The 19,379-nt window shown below is 43.1% G+C and overlaps 1 long non-coding RNA gene across 1 annotated transcript; it reads left to right on the top strand.

The window, feature by feature from the left end:
- Positions 1-2,519: 2,519 nt before the first annotated feature.
- Positions 2,520-6,278, top strand: LOC117044742. The gene is made up of 3 exons (XR_004426333.1): positions 2,520-2,677; positions 3,731-3,862; positions 6,158-6,278. It is a non-coding gene; the product is annotated as an uncharacterized LOC117044742 (long non-coding RNA).
- The last annotated feature ends 13,101 nt before the right edge of the window (positions 6,279-19,379 follow it).

Here is a 19,379-nt window from a genome sequence, read left to right as displayed (position 1 = left end):
AATTACAAGAAATAAACTGTATGGAGCTGAAATAAGACTTGGACTGATTTAATAGTAATGGAGGATCCCCGGCTGGTAGTGACGCAGCAAGAATTAATTGTGGATTGTTGATGAGAACTTGTGGAGCTGAACACCACTTCAAAGGGAGAAGCCAGCTTTGATGGACGATTGATAGTGGAATTTACGAGGTGTCTGGCTCTCCTGGAAAGGAGTGGAGGAAGGCATGCAGGGTTGGAGGAGATTGCTGTGTCGCAGTTTGATTTACAAGCTTGATTTATAAGAAGACGAGGACAAGATGGCACCGGCTGAAATGTGATATTTGGAGGAGGATGGCTTTATCCATACAGAGACATTATTTATTATAATCGTGTCTGCTTGCTGGCATTTATCAGAGGCTGTGAAGATACTGGGTTTTGAATGCAACTGGAAGAGATTAGAAAAGCGCTCCGGAGTCCGAGACATGGGGAACTCACAAATTAAATTTTTTGGCATAATTGGAATTGTTATAATTGGAATTGTATAATTATTTTGGATTGTAATTTGATTGGTAATTGGAAATATATATTGGAAAATCAATAAATATGATTTTTTTAAAAAAGTTATTACTGGTGAAAGGATGGTGGGATCACCCAGGAGTCAAAGCCCAAGAGATCAAGATCAGGACAAGAGGTTCAACACTGCATGGCAGCTATGACATTGCCCCAAGAAATGCCCATACCCACTCCCCAAACTAGTAAGTCTGAGATGTGGTCTGCTCACTCATAGGATGACTGTGACTTGCAGGGATGATGGTTGCACCAGGACACATCCCTTTGCATGGTTGGATCTTTTTCCTTCTATTGATGATGGAAGTTGCATTGGGTTGCCTTGGACAAAGTAAATTGACTAACAAGATTAATATAATAAAGAATAATAATGTGTGTGTGTGTGTGTGTGTGTGTGTGTGTGGAATTGCTTCTTGGTGCTGCGATACAAGGCCTAGTCCATCTCTTGGTGATCCACCTCGACCATGGGCATTCTCCCTGCCATAAACCCAGCCAGATGGGTGGGATATTATTATTATTATTATTATTATTATTATTATTATTATTATTATTATTATTATTATATCCCTGATCACTCTTATCTACAAGGTGTTTTAATATTCAGATCATATGTCTGACTATCACCCATCATGGACTGGCTGGATGCAGAGGAGTGGGGAGGGGGCGTTACCAGCTGGGGAACCCACAAGGGAAGGAACATTGATAAGTGGCTATGATGCTGAAGTGGATCCCTAGGTTCTTCAAGGGATATGAAACCATATTCCCAATCCAGACAATGTGGAATGCATCTTGTCAGGCGTGTAGAATCCTCCTCTCCCTTCAGTAGCTCCACAGTTAAGGATAAATGAGCAGTTGATATATTCATAGTGTGAGGTTTGGAGCTTTCAGGATTAAAGAAGCTCAACAGTTCGCCCCTCCCACAGGGAAGAGGATGTGTCACAACATCCGGGGTATCTGCTGTATGTGATGTCTTTGTGATTTATGTGACGCACCATTTATTTCCTGGTCAGTCTTACCTTCACTTTTGAGAGGACCGGAGATGTCGTCCGAATCTCCGGGAGAAGCTCTGTGATTTATATGCTTGTAAATAAAGCGTACTTGCGCTTTGAAACAACCCAGACGTTGTGGAATTTATTGCTGGCACAAGGCACACATACCATTGCGCGAGAAGAAGAAGTTTGAAGTTTGAAAAAAACTCTGCAAAAGCACTGGAGAAGCAGGAGAATGCACCAGAAGCATAGCTGGACACCATTTCCAAGTGCTAAACTGGTTTTGAGGCTTTTCCAGTTTAAAACAAAAGCCCAACACATAGTCCTTTTATTGCAGCGTCATGTTGCAAGCACAAATACACTGCTCTCCGCAAGGAGGGCGGTTGGCTATTCTAAATCCTGCTTCCGACTTCTGCAGCATTTTAGGTGCCAACAGAAAGTTCCTACCTCCCTCTGACTCCTTTGCTTTCTGATACGTTTGGACCTCCAAGTCCATGTAGAGGGAGGTCCCCCAAACTCTCAGGTGACGTCTCAACTAGTTGTCCCCTCCCTTCTGGTTCTCTTGTCGTTATCTCGTAACTGGGTAACTCCTCCCTAAGTTGTTCCGCTTCTGTCTATCTGTTTCTGAGGATGCTGTGGATGGGGGGTGTGGGCGACTCTTCCCCCTCCAGCTGGTCTGCCATAGAATGAATTCCCCAGGCCTCATCTTCTTACCATTCCCTGACACATAGTGAGGATAATGTACTGTACAGAACTTGTTGAAGAGCAAGGAAAACTCAGAAAACCAGTCTTGCCTGACAAGGATGTTGCTTATTAGTGGTATCTGAAGCACATTGAAACCATATTTCCAACCAGGTGAACCATGAATGCATTGCCAGATTAATGTACCCTTCCACAATTTCATCTCTCTTGCATACCATGGCCTCTTGAGGAGTGACACAGGAAGGCAATTTATAATTTAATGTATAATGCCTAGGGAGATTTTGTAATACCCAGAGGAGTACAAGACACACCAAAACACATTGCCTCTTCATTTCCTTTCAGGTTGGGATACTAGGAGCATCCAACTTGACCTTCTCAGAGCTATGAAGACCATATACTTTTTCTATATTGTGTTTGCTCTGCTACTCATTCCCAAACCAGGTAAGCAATTATTTGAGTCCTAAATGGGACAGGAATGAGTAATACCACTGTGTGGGGTCAATGCTTATCCTCTTCCTCTCTCTTTCCCCCCATTTCCATGTTCTACATTTCCAATTCCCATATACGGTATCTACTTGCACTTGTGTGCTTGCGAACTGCTAGGTTGACAGGACCTGGGACAGAGCAATGGGAGCTCACCCCACTGTGGGGATTCTAACTGCTGACCTTACAATCAGCAAGTCCAAGAGGCTCAGTGGTTTAGAGCACAGTGCCACCTACATCTTTTCCAATTAAACACCAGGCACGCTGAGAAGGCTTTGCCGGGGAAGGAAGGTGAATGGCTAAAATGCTCTTTTCACACTGGGTCTACTTGGACTTAACTTGGTGCGAAGAAAGCTTTAAGCTCTCAGCCTTACTTCTTGGGCAACGGCTGATCATCATGCAGCTCAGGGACTGGTAGGGATGCTCTTACATGGTGTCACAGGATAAACTGACTTCCTGTGACATCTCACAACAGCATCCTCACCTTGTCCTTTACAATTGAAATCGCGCAGGTTAAATGCACATGCCGTGCAATTTTCAACAATGGCAGAGCCCTGAGTACACTGGGTACCAGTGGCAGGTTTGTGTGGGGATTGTGGTAGCCTAAACCTGGGTTCAAGTGATGTGACAAGACTACCTAAAGGGAACATATATAATCTCACCATTGCTTTATTCTGGGTACCAGTGGCGGGTTTGTGTGGGGATTGTGGTAGTTTAAAGCTGGGTACAAGCACAGCAAGAAGGGGATTAGGAAGGAGTCTGCCGTATTCCTTTTTCGATGTATACTTCTGTGTTGCACCCTTCTCTGCTGTTTCTTCTTGTTAAAACTGGTGATTGTTTGTTTGTTTGGGGGGGGGGAAACACCCACCTGAGTTTCTCTCCATTCTCTTATTTTTTTTTTTTTTTTGCTGATATTGTTATTTATTAGATTTTATCTTACCCACTATTCTGCTTGAATTCTCTTGTAAGTGGAGAGGTAGATAAAGGTCATTTGCTGTTCTGTTACTACAGGATTCACTGATGTGTCAGATGAAGAATCATGCCTGTATGGCGATGCGGCAGGACACTGTGTGTTGAAGGAATGTCCTTATCACTATGCAGACATTGGAAGTTGTGGTGGAAACATTCGTTGCTGTTATAACGGTAAGAATTAAGACCCTATACCTGGATCTGATTTCTGGCCCAGTTTGTAATTTAGACTGTGTCTGATTCTGGAGCAACCCAGCCCAACCTAGATCCATTAAATGAAAAACTTTGGAAATCCTATTGACTTGTATTGGGAAACCAGCGTGCTGATTAATGCCTGTTTGAGAGGGGGGATATTGCCTCCCTGCTTGAAGGAGGCAGTGGTAAGTTCAGAACCCTCTCTAGATTCAAAAGATCTAAGTAATTACTGGCCAGCTGCCAATCTCTCCTTATTGGGCAAGGTTCCTAAGTGGGTGATCATGGACCCGATCCAGACGTTCTTGGAGGAAACTGATTTTCTAGATCCATTTCAATTGTGGTTGAGATCTGGTTTTGGCACAGAAACTTTAGTACGGCTGTGAACAGATACATGGATCTGATTTCTAGCCCAGTTTGTAATTTAGATTGTGCCTGATTCTGGACCATCCCAGCCCATCCTGTATCCATGAAATGAAAATTTTGGAAATCCTATTGAATTGTATTGGGAAACCAGGGAGCTGATTAATGCCTATTCTAGAGAGGGGATATTGCCTCTCTGCCTGAAGGAGGCAGCCGTAAGACCACAAGTTAAGAAGACCTCCCTACTGTAGATTCAAAAGATCTAAGTAATTACTGGCTAGTTGCTGATCTCTCCTTATTGGGCAAGGTTCCTGAGTGGGTGATCATGGACCTGATCCAGACGTTCGTGGAGGAAACTGATTTTCTAGAGCCATTTCAATTGCGGTTGAGACCTGGTTTTGGCAAAGAAACTCCCTGTATTAGGATTTCTGTCAGGAGAGACAGAGGAAATGTGTCCTTATTAATTCTCCTCAACCTTTTTGGGTCTTTTGATATGACTCAGCATGGTATGCTTCTGAAGGGACTGTCTGAGTTGGGGGTGCATGGCACTGGTTTGCTGTTAGCTGGTCCAACTTGGATGGTTGTTTCCAAAGGGTGATGCTTGGGAAGTATTGGTCAGGGGGTGCTGGGTGTCAAGAGCTGAGGTGGCCTTGGAGTACACAAGTGGGAGAGGGAGCCCAGCCATCCTGTCTGCCAGCCCTTGGTGTTGGGAACGAGCCGACCAGTGGGAGGCTGGGCAGGCAGGCGGGTGCCACACTGGTCTTTCTTGTCCTTGCCTGGTAGCTGAGTGGCCGGTGCCGAAGGAGAACCTTTCTGCTACGCAGGCCCGTTGGCACCTGCTGCTGCCTCCCAAGGTGAGTAAGGTGCTGGCCTCACATTCCCCTTTGGCCAGTCTCCGTCAGGACACTAGGGCTGGGGGCATCACTTTCCCAGGCCCCTGTGGGGTGGGGTGATGAGGCTCCTCTGTTTGGGGTGGGCAGGAGACCAAGGGAAGTGACAGTGGATGCCTGGAGGAGACCCAAGGAGAAAAGAGAGGAAGCTGACCTATATAGCCTTACATGCCTTTAAATGACTCGGGACTGCAATATCTCAAATACTGCCTCTCCCCATATGAACTGACCCCAAACCTTCCCCCACCCTCTGTGGTCCTCCTTTGTCTGCCTCCTCCACAAGAGGATGGTAACCCAAGAACAGGTCTTTTCTGGGGTGGATTCCCATTTATGGAATGCTCTCCCCAGGCAAAAAAATGTTTCTTTATAAAAAGGTATTTGGCTGATAAAACCATGTGTGACCTTTGAAATAAGTCTGAGGGAATGGGTTCTGTTTTTTATTTTTCGTTTTGTATTCTCGTTTTGTATTTTTATGTTGTAAACCACTCTGTGATCTTCAGATAAAGAATGGTATACAGAAGTAGCAAATAAATAGCCTCAATTTAATTTAATTGGCTATTCAAACCCAAACAGAGTTTCTAATAACAGCAAGAAATAAAACTCACTCCTCCCTTGCAGAGTACAGATTTGCCTCTAAGTAAGATACCACTTCTGTCCAGCTCTAAGTTTTCACAAAAGTCTTTGCATAGAGTTATTTTGAAAGATTAAGTATGGAAAATGCAGAAAATGAAAGAAAGCAAGATGGATTGAACTGTAAATCCTTGCTCAAAGCTAAGGTTACCAACATGGTGCCTTCTGGATCTCTACCCAGGGAGTCTTTGAAGACCACACTCTCTGCCCCTTCATCAAGAGTTGACTTTCCACCTGGAGGTTTAAGTGAGGACGAAGTGGATTGAGCTCTGAAAATTACAAATACTCTTCTGTCAGATAATTTTTGCTAAATTAACGTGGAATTAGAAATATTGGTTTAGGGTGTTATATTCTGATGGCATTTCACTTGCTTTCTCTCTGTGTGTATATACAGGTAATGATCCTGTAAGAAATGAAAGGCAATGTAAGAGGCTCAATGGGTCTTGTTTCGAATCCCGATGTCGTCATCAATCTTATTCTATAGGAAAATGTGCAGCGAATGTTGAATGTTGCCACGTAAGGTAAGTATAAAGGTCCTAGACATTGTGGGGGTTGGACCTGATGACCCTTGGGGTCCTTTCCAGCTCTATGATTCTTTGACTCTATGCAAAATACTTGGTATTTGAAGTATTGATTCGCTTGCAAGTGAATTGAAGATGGTGTGTTTGAAATATTATTGGTGGTGGCTAGCACACACTTTACACTTGCCCCAGGTATTGCCCCAGACACATCCTTCAGGTGGTTGTTTTTGTGCTTGTTGTTGTGAATAATAATATCAGTAGTAATAATACTTTAATTTGCACGGCCAGGCAGAGTCCCCCGAACCCCGGGCAGCCCCTGAGGGAAATAACAACACGTGACAATGTCCTATGGGATTAAATTGGCCACAACTTTATTAATATTCAGATGTAGGGAGACCTTGGCTCAGGCATTGGGTGTTTATCCTTCCCAGCCCCCCCAGCCAGGGTTCTGGGTAATTTCAGGGTTATCCAGCATGAGTGGGGAGTGGGCTAGCTCTGGAGAACATATGTTCAAGCAGATACCCCCCCCATTTCGCCGCCACTGGAGGGGGAGGGCAGTGACAACCTCAGGGCGTATGGTCAAAGCCTCCACCTGAGACCCCTTTAACGGGAACCCTGTTATCGACACCGCAATGGGGGCGGGGGTCACCGCCCCACACCCCCTCCAATTTTGTAGATGACTAAAGGATTCCGCCCAAGGCCTGCAACTGCCAAAGTTGTGACGAATTGCTACGGGAAAGGCGAATCCTGTCAATGCAGGGCAAGTCCTTTCCGGCCCTTCAACAGCGACCTTGTCATAGCAGCGCCTGCGTGCCTGTGTGGCTGTGGAAAAAGAATGTAGTTAACCTGCAACATAAACGTCAATTGAGGGAGTGGAGGGTGGGGAAGCTCTGAATCCAACGGCCGCTTCCCAGGTATGACTCAAGCTCTATTGTGTGTACTGAATAATCCCTCCTTCTACCTGGCCTATCCCCCTGGCAACACCTCCCCAGCCGGGATTGGGTGGCTGCTAAGTAGGTGGAGTTCACAGGTATCCAACCTGGGAAGGTGGTGACAGACCCCAACTGCCAGGAGATGCACCGTGATCCAAGGGGGTTACTCGCGACCACGCAAAAGGCGCACCCCATTTGATGTGTGGAATGCTCATTATAGATATAACACCACAAATCAGCTACAGGTGGAGTAGTACGCTTGCTCAAGGGCCAGAGGTTAGATTTGACTACTTTGTCTTATTTTTCTTTCTTTTTATTCCTTTTCTCTCACAGATCATCAGGCTGAAGAAGGTATCTACATTCGCTCTTACACTCCAGCTCATTGGTATGCAGAATAAAATTGTATCTGTCTGCAGCGAAAGTATATGTGTGTGCTTCTTCCCTTTCTGCTCGTTTTACTTATTTCTCGTACAAGCCCCATTCCGTGCCCAATAAGCATGGGGCGCCTTTGCCTTGCGGTGCTGTGGCCCATAAATTGCAGCAAAATCTTCTGTGTGTGATGGGCTCTTGGGAAAAAACTATTCCATGAGCAACGCCAGATTTACATATAAGCTAAACAAGCTATAATTTAGGGCCCCACTTTCTTGGCGGCCCCCAATAAAATTAAATGGATGTACATTTCCAAAATATAAGATAAAAAACAAATGAAATAAAACCTACACACAGCAACAGTGTTTAGTGTTGTGTAGGCCCCATATTAGGTCCATAAATTACCATATAGCATATATTCAATACAAAAACCAGCGACAATTTGTTGTTGGTAAAGGACAGCGGGACATATAAAGGGCCCCATTGCCTTCAGTAGCCTAGGGCCTCATGAAACCTAAATCGGGCCCTGTGCACGAGCCTTTGCTGAAGAGGGGAAGGGAGAGCCTATGTAAGTCTGCTTCCTCTGGAGCTCAAAGCCAATTTGGTTTGAGAACTTCCCTCTCGCCCACCCTCGATTAGAGCCTTTACTGAGCAATTTTGGGTTGTTGGTTGACAGGGCCAGAAATGATTTCTCTCTCTAAAACTGAGACACTTGAGTGTTGTTGTTGTTTTACCTTTCCTTCAGTGAAATTATGGATGTCCTTTGTTAGGTGGAAGAACATTGTTTGTGTGAGGATGGAAATGGCATTGGGCAAAATCAACATAGTATGGGGGGGGACGCATAAGGGTTCTGAGGGGTGGATTGAGCACAGCAAACCCAAGCATGGGTTTGGTATCTGCTTGCTTGGAGTCTGCTCCCTGGTCTCCCAGTGAGACCACAGCAAACCTCAACACTGGCTGACTCCCATTGTTCTGGTTTGGAGGGGTTCAAACCCAGCAGAACCATTCCATCAACATGGAGCTTGTGGGATGATGTACTGATCCTTTGACCCAATGCTATGCCAACCGTAGCCCTGCCTGCTGCTGTCAAGAAATATTTGGCCTGATTTTAATCCCATCACCGTTGTACAGTCTGTTTATTTTGCTGCTCTCGTGGGTCACATCATGCTCTTGCCTGGGCAACTAACTACCTCTATGAGGAACGTTCTTTTTTATTGCATTGAGATCAAAGAGGTATAAGAAAAGATTGGATGGAGGATGGGCTCTCCTGCTACTTAAATGATGCTGTGAAGCATATCAGATGTATCCACTCACTCCATACACAATCAAAATATATGCAATGCTTGCAAACAGAACATGAGGACAGAGACTCTTTCTTGGAAATAAGGGGAGGGAATCTTTCCTGATGAAAAGAATTATTCCCCTTCACCCCCCCCCCCGAAAAGTTATTACTGGTGAAAGGACAAGAGGTTCAACACTGCATGGCAGCTACGACATTGCCCCAAGAAATGCCCATACCCACTCCCCAAACTAGTAAGTCTGAGATGTGGTCTGCTTACTCATGGGATGCCTGTGGCTTGCAGGAATGTTGGCCTTGCCAGCACACACTCCCTTTGCATAGTAGGATCTGTTCCTTTCTATGGATGTTGCAAGTTTCATTGGGTTACTTTAAACAAGGTAAATTGGCTAACGAAATTAATTGACCTTGACCTTGAACACAAAAGGTTGATGAAGAAACCGCCTGTGCCCCAAGGCGCTTCTGATTCCTACCCTTAGTCTCATAGACACCCTTGCTATATGTTGCACACTGTGTCTGGCAGTGTTCATTTGTACCGACATGAATCAGAAGGAGATCGCTTCTATGTTATCTCCGGGGCAGAATTAGAGAAACGTTCCCAGAGTTCTGGCAATGCTGATTTGAGACTGCACTTTATGTTGAAGAACATGAAATCGAGAAGAGAGATTTTTAAAAATAGAATGAGGGGAAATTATTGATTATTTGAAGATGCACTGTAAACAAATCAAAACATTAGCAGGCCTTATATATACACGTCCAGTAAGTGATAATTACAGTGGTACTTCAGGTTACAGACGCTTCAGGTTACAGACTCCGCTAACCCAGAAATAACACTTCAGGTTAAGAACTTTGCTTCAGGATAAGAACAGAAATCGTGCTCCGGCGGCGCAGCGGCAGCGGGAGGCCCCATTAGCTAAAGTGGTGCTTCAGGTTAAGAACAGTTTCAGGTTAAGAACGGACCTCCAGAACGAATTAAGTTCTTAACCCGAGGTACCACTGTAAGGGGAAGATAAGGGCAAATTAGTAAATAGGTTTAAATTGGTTATGCAGTAATGAAAATATATAATATATAAAATAAGTAACCGAAGAAAGGAGGGGGGAAGGTTTGTAAAGGTTTTGTGCTTCTTGTTTAAAATGAAAAATAAAACTAGAATGAAACTAGAATGAAAAATAAAACTAGTCCAAACTAGAGGGAGGGAGGGAGGGAGGGAGGGAGGGAGAGAGAGAGAGAGAGAGAGAGAGAGAGAGATAGAAACTGCACTGTATATTTTGTACTATCTGTTATCACTGATGCAGTCCATTTGGGAGCAGCTGGGCCACAGGGGGTGCCAGAACGGTGCCACCATTGACTGCCTTGGGGACTCCACTCTGGATTTGTGTAGATGTTCTGCAAGACAGAAGATATGGATTATTCCTTGGGGATTACTCCCAGGTTAAAGAGCTCCACCTACCCCTCATTTCCTCAACATTGATGATGATAATAATAATAATAATAATAATAATAATAATAATAATAATAATAACAACAACAACAAATTTATACCCCGCCCATGTGGCTGGGTTTTGCCAACCACTCTGGGTGCCTCCCAACAGAATTAGTGATAATTGGAAAAAATGGGGGTGGGGGGGGGAGAGCGGCAATAAAACACCAGACATTTAAAACTGTTCTAAACAGGGCTGCCTTTAGAAGTCTTCTAAAAGTCAGATAGTTGTTTATTTTCTTGACATCTGATGGGAGGGCATTCCACAGGGCAGGTGCCACTACCGAGAAGGCCCTCTTCCTGGTTCCCTGTAACCTCACTTCTTGCAGTGAGGGAACCGCCAGAAGGCCCTCGGAGCTGGACCTCAGTGTCCAGGCTGAACGACGGTGGTGGAGATGCTCCTTCAGGTACACTGGGCCGAGGCCGTTTAGGGCTTTAAAGGTCAGCACCAACACTGAATTGTACTCGGAAATGTACTGGGGGCCAATGTAGGTCTTTCAGGACTGGTGTTATATGGTCTCGGCGACCATTCCCAGTCACCAGTCTAGCTGCCGCATGTGCAGAAACTGCCTTCTTGACTGTTGGACCCAGTATTTGACTGGTCCGCTCAATTTGTTCAAGCTTGCCTACATTCGCAGGGGACAGACAAGTCCCTAATTCACTCATGATTTGAGACCCATCAGTTACCCTCACCTGGTTTAGCTGGCCAGTAGACAGCTTCTAGGAACCACAGGTAGAGTTGAGTGCATGTTGGGGACCAAATGTTGAAGACAGGAGGGGGGAGAAGCCATTAGTCAATGGAAAGGCTCAGACAGTGACACAAACACAGAAGTAGAGAGGGGGGAAATCACCCCAATCACGTACACTCACAAGATTAGCTGAGAAGTGTGAAAAGTACAGAAAGAAGAGGTGGGGGTTTTCCTGTTGAGGGAGAAGGGGGCAGAGCTCATTCCTGGCAACTGTGGAATCTGAGGAAGACTGAAATTGTTGTTGTTCAGTCATTCTGTCATGTCCGACTCTTCGTGACCCCATGGACCAGAGTACGCCAGGCACCCCTATCCTCCACTGCCTCCCGCAGTTTGGCCAAACTCATGCCAGTCGCTTCGAGAACACTGTCCAACTGAAATTAGTGGAGCTCAAACCGGGGCTTTTTGTTGAACCAACAAATCTTAATTAATTAACTACCGGAGTCGTCTCGTGTGTGGGGGAGAGACCCAAGCCTTACACTCTGATAATTCCTCTTGATCACATTGATGGAGAAGAGAGGTTTATTGTCCTGAGCAATGGAAGTAATAGTGCCACTCTATTCTGCCAGGAATATTGTGTCCAGCTCTGGGTGCCACAATTTAAGAAGGATGTTGACAAGCTGGAATGTGTGCAGAGGAGAGCGACCAAGACTGGAAACCAAGCCTTAGGAGGAATGGTTGTAGGAGCTGGGTATGTTTAGCCTGGAAAATAGGTGACTGAGAGGAGACGTGATAGCCATCTTCAAATATTTCAAGGGCTGCCACATGGAAGATGGCATTTTTTCCCTCTTGCTCTGGAGGAAAATCCAAGCAAAGAACTGTCAAGAGACATGGTAGCACCTATGGAGGGGATTAACCCTGCCAAACCTGGGGCAATAGATTATTTGTTAAAGGGATTTACACACATAAGCAAATATTGATATTTGCATTGAGGTTTTACATACACTTGACTGTATCTGAGATGCTGTTTCTGACACCAACTTTCATCTTAAGCTAAATTCCCCCACACTTCCATCCCAGACAAATTCACTCACAGACCAGTTCAGTTACGGGGGTCATTCTGGCCTCTTGGCTCCTCCAGTTGTACATTGGCACCATTTTGGAGAGGACCCTAAATTTCAGGATTCATACTCAATAATGGTTATTCAAGGGAACACTCTAAAACCAAACCAACACTCACGGTCAGGCAGCAGGAAAAGGTTTTAAGGCACAATGAATTCAGGCGCACTCTCAGGCATACACATACACACAGTTTAGTCACTGATTTCAATCATTTTAGCCCATGGAACACCCCGAAGGGAGCTTACAAGGGCAACAATCAAATTGCAACGAATCCGGCCCCTGCAAAAGTTTATTCCTTAAAACAGCTCAACAACTTTTTTTTTAAAAAAAATAATATTTATTAAAAAAAATTCCAATTAATTCCAAATTACAATACATGATTAAAAAATTCCCAACTCCCCTTTCTCTCACCAAGGGGAGCATACCAAACAAACCCCCCTCTCACTGGGGTGATCAACAATTCTTTCCCAATTTAACCACTTGCTTTACACTTATCATCATTGCTTTTACAGACTTCCCCGATTCCCCCCCCCCCGGTTGAATTCAATTTAACCCTAATTCACAGTTATTGCCAATTAATCCCCATATTACTTTTCCCCCTTCTCACATTACCTCCCTTACTTAATTCCAAATTTCATTATAACATCCCATTTGAAATTAATTTTATTCAAACTCTTCCCCACCCCTTCCCTCCTACACTCCCTAAAATTAAATTCTTATTCTATAACCGTTATCCATTACCAATAAAACAGCTCAACAACTGGTGGGGGGGGAATCCAAAAAGAAACCCAGCAACTTCAATCCTAAAAAAATGCTCAACAACTTTGGTCAGCCCTCATGCATGTTCACTGCATCAAATCTGGCCCTCTTTGAAAAAAGTTTGGACACCCCTGATCTATGCCATGCACATTAAGAACCCAACAATATTAGCCAATAAGTTTGGACTCTGGAGTCGAAATCCAAATGGTGATAATTGGAAAAAATACTGTGTGTGGGTTCGCCCCCACCCCACCCATGGTGAGTGGTTATGTTTCAGCAGTGAAGAATGGCTTGAAAGAGATCCTGATGGTTATTATTTAAACTGGATACTTGATCAGGAAATGACTCAGAGCAGGTAATGTGCTAGGTTACTTAAGCACGAATGCTGAGAAAGTAAAATGATATCATCTTGGGGGAAGGGGCACAGATCAGAGATGCAGGACAAACTGTGCACATCCAAAGTCACGGGTTCAAAGTCACAGGTGTGAGAAAAAAAAAGGTTAAGATAAAGAAACAAAGAGTACAAACGGAAGTCAAATTTATGTATTTGTATATTGTATATTGTATTAGTGTTTATAATATTTATGTATTTGTATATTAGTATATTGTATTAGTGTTGTAAGTTGTAATTTTAATGTAGATTTCTTATTCCTTTTCTTTTCTTTTTTCCCTTCCCCTTTTGCTTCTTTCCCTTTTTTTTTCTTTCTTCCTCCCCCACTTCCTTTTCCCATCCCCTCCTAATCCCACTCTCTTTTATCCTTTTTTCGTTTGTCCTTTGACCCTCTTTTTAGGATTATTCTTTTAGTATTGTTAAACTATATACGGGTTGTATATAGAAGTGTGTGTTTTTTTCTCTGTGTGCGTTTTGAAATTGTTATGTATCCTGTTGAGTTATGTGTATGATTTTGCTGTTTAATAAAATTTAAAAAAACAAAAAAATAATAAAAAAAACAAAGTCATGGGTTCAAATATGACAACTCTTAAGTAGAGTTGGGAAACATGCCTGTCTCAAGCCCTGGAAGCCAGACACTAAATGCCACACTCTTTTTCTTCCCTTCAAAGGATCCTGGGAACTATGGTTTATTAAGCATGCCGAGAACTGCAGCTCTCTGCAAGGTAAACCACAGTTCCCAGAATCCATCGACACATGGGGAAATGTGCTTTAAAAGTATGGCATGCATGTATGTAACTTCAGGGTAGAATAGAAAATACTGAGCCGATTGTTCAACTTGATGTTAAGCATGTCGCTTTATAACTCGTTTGTACTTCTATTTCAGCAAAACCAACATTTTGCTTATTCTGATGAGTGATGACCAAGATTCCAGCCCCGATGGGAGCACTGCCTCGTCTCCCTCTGAAAACTTAAGGGATATTTTGAATATTTCTGCCAGACACTCAGTAACTTTGCTGAGTTTCTTTTATTTAAGAGAGGACAGTTTAAAGGAACAAATGAGTGAGGGAGAAAAAAAATTCTTGCGAGTTTCTCCTACTTTCTTTTAAATAAAAATACTAATAATGATGATGCAAGAATATAAATCCTTACTTCAAGAGGGAGGAATCGGTGTTCTATAAACTAAATTCTGAAGAGAAAGCCAGCCAGACTCATCAGACTGACAAGAGGAAATGTCCTGTTTCCTTTGTATGAACCATAGAATCATAGAGTTGGAAGAGACCCCAAGGGCCATCCAGTCCAACCCCCTGCCAAGCAGGAAACACCATCAAAGCATTCCTGACAGATGGCTGTCAAGCCTCCGCTTAAAGACCTCCAAAGAAGGAGACTCCACCACACTCCTTGGCAGCAAATTCCACTGTCCAACAGCTCTCACTGTCAGGAAGTTCTTCCTAATGTTTAGGTGGAATCTTCTTTCTTGTAGTTCCAGTTACAGGTGGGTAGCCGTGTTGGTCTGCCATAGTCAAAACAAAATCGAAAATTCTTTCTAGTAGCACCTTAGAGACCAACTGAGTTTGTTCCTGGTATGAGCTTTCGTGTGCATGCACACTTCTTCAGATACCTTCTTCAGATACACTTCTTTCTTGTAGTTTGAATCCATTGCCCCGTGTCCGCTTCTCTGGAGCAGCAGAAAACAACCTTTCTCCCTCCTCTATATGACATCCTTTGATATATTTGAACATTGCTATCATATCATATCCCCAGGTACTGATCAGGTGGCTAAACCCAAGTTTGTTTGGCAACCCTTCCGAAGTTATACAAATGTTTGCATAGAAATACAGAGAAAAAGAGAAAGCTGTGCATACTTTGGTGAAAATAACATTGAAATGCATTTTATTAGGGGAAATTGCTTCCAAAAAATATGTACAAAATGGGTATGTTTGAAGAAATCCACCCTAAATTGCTGATGAGTTTTCAGGAGGATTTTTTTCAGATTGCTGCAGAAATGGTCAGAGCTGAATTTAAGATTAGAAAAATGAGAAAGTGAGAGATATCATATTGGTTCTCTGACACTATTGCCCAGAAACCTATGCCCCCATTGTGGAAGGACATGTGGATCCAGAATTGGCCTCCACAGTCTCTTATAGACTCACTGTTAAAACCATGTTTATGGAAGACAATCTTACTCAGCTATAGTAAAGGTAAAGGACCCCTGACAGTTAAGTCCAGTCACGAATGAGTCTGGGGTTGCAGCACTCATCTCGCTTTACTGGCCGAGGGAGACGGCATTTGTCCACAGACAGTTTTTCCAGGTCATGTGGCCAGCATGACTAAGCTGCTGCTGGCGAAACCAGAGCAGCACATGGAAACACCATTTACCTTCCCACCAGAGTGGTACCTATTTATCTACTTGCACTTTGACATGCTTTCGAACTGCTAGGTTGGCAGGAGCTGGGACCAAGCAACGGGAGCTCACCCTGTTGAGGGGATTCAAACTGCCAACCTTCCGATCAGCAAGCCCTAGGTTCAGTGGTTTAGACCACAGCGCCACCTGCGTCCCTATTCAGCTATGAGTGATCACCAAGGAAGAAGAAGAAGAATACTCTGTAGTATAAAATATACACTATGCTGGTCACCAGACAACAGTTTTGGTTGAACTCACAAACTCAGCATTGAATTTTAATTAATTATTGCAATTGTAGGAAATACCAGGCTATTGCAGCTCTCTGGCTGTGTGAAAAATGATGAAGATGCTGAGAACTTGATTTTTCTGATAGATTGGTGGTGCTGTGTCAAAATACAACAAGCTGTTCCCATTAACTCATGAATAACTCACTCAATTCTTCCTATCTAAAAAACTGAAAATACTAGTCTCTCCTTGCAAACAGTTGCATTTGACCTGTTGATCTTTTTGGAAGGAAGCACAGATCATTTTGCAGGGCACTGTGGAGCCCTCTTGCACCTAGTTTTCCCACATTGCAGGTGTGTCTATTTCCCTCTTATTTCCTAATTAAATTTCCTACGGGAACTAGAGGCCCTACAGTAAATATTGCATTGGGAAAAAAATGTCGTTTCTGTTGCTTGTCAATAATTTGAATCCAGAGATCCCTTCAGCTGTAGGTTTTCAGGGTTGAACAAGATGATAAATTACCTGTAAAGCTGGAACTGTATGCCCGGAGTAAGTCAGAACTAAGAATTTATTCATTATAGTAAGAACAGCACGGGTTGTGCTGAGAGGGATGGAGGGAGAAAGGATTGTTATTTTGAATGCACTCATTGTAGCGCTGACATCATAAGTTGCATTAAGCACTTGGGTTTACTTATTAAAATTGCTATATAAATGGTTTGTAGTATTAACCCTGGGAGATAAATCCTCCCAGTGGAGATTTAATGGGAAGAATAAAAGGCATTCAAATGGTTGAATGAGCTGGCATGTAAGTATAACATTTGCCAGGCTATTAAATCCCAAGTTTAGAGAAGTTAAAGGTGACCGATCAGTAGCAGAGAAAGAACTGAAATGTTTTTGTGGGTCGTAGTGCATTGAGTAGATCTCTCTGCTGGATCTGGCGGAATCTCAGTACCTGGACCAAATTAGGCTGATTGCAATTATTGTGAGCTGTTTTGAGCTCAACATTTGTTGTTGGAAAAGCTGAATTCAAATACAGTGGCACCTCGGTTTTTGAACGTCTCTGTTGATGAATGTTTAGGTTTTCAAATGCCATAAGCACAGAAGTTTTCAAACACTTTTTGGAAGTCGAACATGCCACACGGCTTCTGTATTGAGTTTTCCATATTGAGTCTTCTTATTGAGGCTTCTGTATTGAGTTTTCAGTTTTTGAATGTCTCGGAACTCAAACGGTCTTCGAAAACCGAGATACCACTGTATTAAATCAACTCAACTCAGTTGTGGGATTCCCTCCTCACAGAGATGCATCTAATATCACAACTGTAACAGCTTTTGTTGCATGCAGAAGACACACACCTCTTTACCCCGGCCTTTGGCAGTTCAAGTCTTTTGTTTTCTCATAATAGCCTTCCTTTGCTGTATCTATACTGCTCAGTTTTAGGGATTCCTTAGCTGTGATTCCTGCATTGCAGGGGGTTGGCCTAAACGACCCTTGGGGTCCCTTCCAACTCTACTATGGTTGAAACACTTTTTATAACTGCATGATTATACTGCTGTAACCTGCCCCATGTCCTTAGAGAGAAGGTGGGCAAGAAATCTTAAAAATAAAAACAAATAAAACAAGTGTCCTGTTGTTTTTATGTCATTGGCAGTGCATTTGTTACCACAAACCAGAGCACTAAGAAATCAGCTCCCCTCCCCTGCCTCACTCGTAGGAAGCATACGAAGAAAACATGCCCTGCAACATTCATCTGAGGAAAACAGGGATGTCCCATTCAATAATAATAATAATAATAATAATAATAATAATAATAATAATAATAATTTTATTATTTATACCCTGTCTGACTGGGTTGCCACAGCCACTCTAGGTGGCTTTCAACATATAAATAATAATAATAATAATAATAATAATAATAATAATAATAATAATAATAATAAATCATTAAAAGCTCCCTATACAGGGCTGCCTTCAGGTGTCTTCTAAAGGTTGTATAGTTACTTATCTCCTTGGCTTGGGGGGGTCACATAATTCCATACCCTCCAACATTTCTCCAGTGAAAACAGGGATGTCCTAGGGAAAAGTGGGACATTCCGGGATCAAATCAGAAACCAGGACAGCTTCTGTAAATCTTGGGCTGTCTCTGGAAAACAGGGACAATTGGAGGGTCTGAGAAAGACAAACACAGGGACTCCTCTCTCCTCTAAAGTAAGAAAACTCTCCATGTTGTGACTGAAGTCTTAATCACAGAGATAAGAGCATAGTAAAATGGAATAAGTTGCACAAAGAGAGGGTGACCACATGTTTTCTAGAGATCAATAAGCCACAGGTGGGGAGGTTCTGCACAACCATAAGAAACACCCAAAAATACAAACACATTAAGTGCAGAAGGGTCTGGTTGATACAATTGTGGGTTCCAGGAAAAGCACCACTGTGATTTGGGCTGTGTACCCACCATAGAGATAAAAGGAATAAATGGCAAGTTTGGCCTTGGAGTCCAAAACGAAGCAGGGCAATGGCTAACAGAGTTCTGTCAAGAGAACAAGCTGGTTATAACAAACACCCTTTTCCAACAACACATGAGACGACTCTACACATGGACATCACTAGATGGGCAGCATTGAAATCAGATTGATTATATTCTCTGCAGCCAAAGATGGAGAAGCCATGTATAGTCAGCAAAAACAAGACCTGGAACTGACTGTGGCTCAGATCATCAGCTTCTTATAGCAAAATTCAAGCTTAAACTGAAGAAAGTAGGGAAAACCACTGGGCCAGCAAGATACAATCTACATCAAATCCCTTATGAATACACAGTGGAAGCGAGGAACAGTTTTAAGGATTTAGATTTGGTGGACAGAGTGCCTGAAGAACTATGGATGGAGGCTCGTAACATTATACAGGAGGCAGCAACGAAAACCATCCCAATGAAAAGGAAATGCAAGAAAGCAAAGTGGCTGTCCAACGAGGCCTTACAAATAGCGGGGGAGAGAAGGCAAGCATAATGTGAGGCATGCTCTGGTCCATGGGGTCACGAAGAGTCGGACATGACTAAACAACTAAACTAAACACCCACCACACATTTAAATCCCACCGCTCCCCACAAAGGTTCCTGGAAACTTTAACCTTCTACAATTCTCAACACCATAACAAACTAGGGTTCCCATAATTGTTTGCTTCAAATGCATGTTTTTGTCGTTTTAATGCTGTAGAAGGTGTTTTAATTCCTTTTCAACCCCAAGCTCTTAAATGTTCAGGTAGGTAGCCGTGTTGGCCTGACCCAGTCAAAATAAATAAATAAATAAATAAATAAATAAATAAATAAATAAATAAATAAAATGTCCAGTAGCACCTTAGAGACCAACTAAGTTTGTTCTGGGTATAAGCTTTTGTGTGCATGCACACTTCTTCAGATACTTTTAAACGTTGTT

The sequence above is a fragment of the Lacerta agilis genome, chromosome 3 (assembly GCF_009819535.1).
Source record: "Lacerta agilis isolate rLacAgi1 chromosome 3, rLacAgi1.pri, whole genome shotgun sequence".
In the NCBI taxonomy this organism is placed as follows: domain Eukaryota; kingdom Metazoa; phylum Chordata; class Lepidosauria; order Squamata; family Lacertidae; genus Lacerta; species Lacerta agilis.
This window is presented reverse-complemented; position numbering and strand designations above follow the sequence as displayed.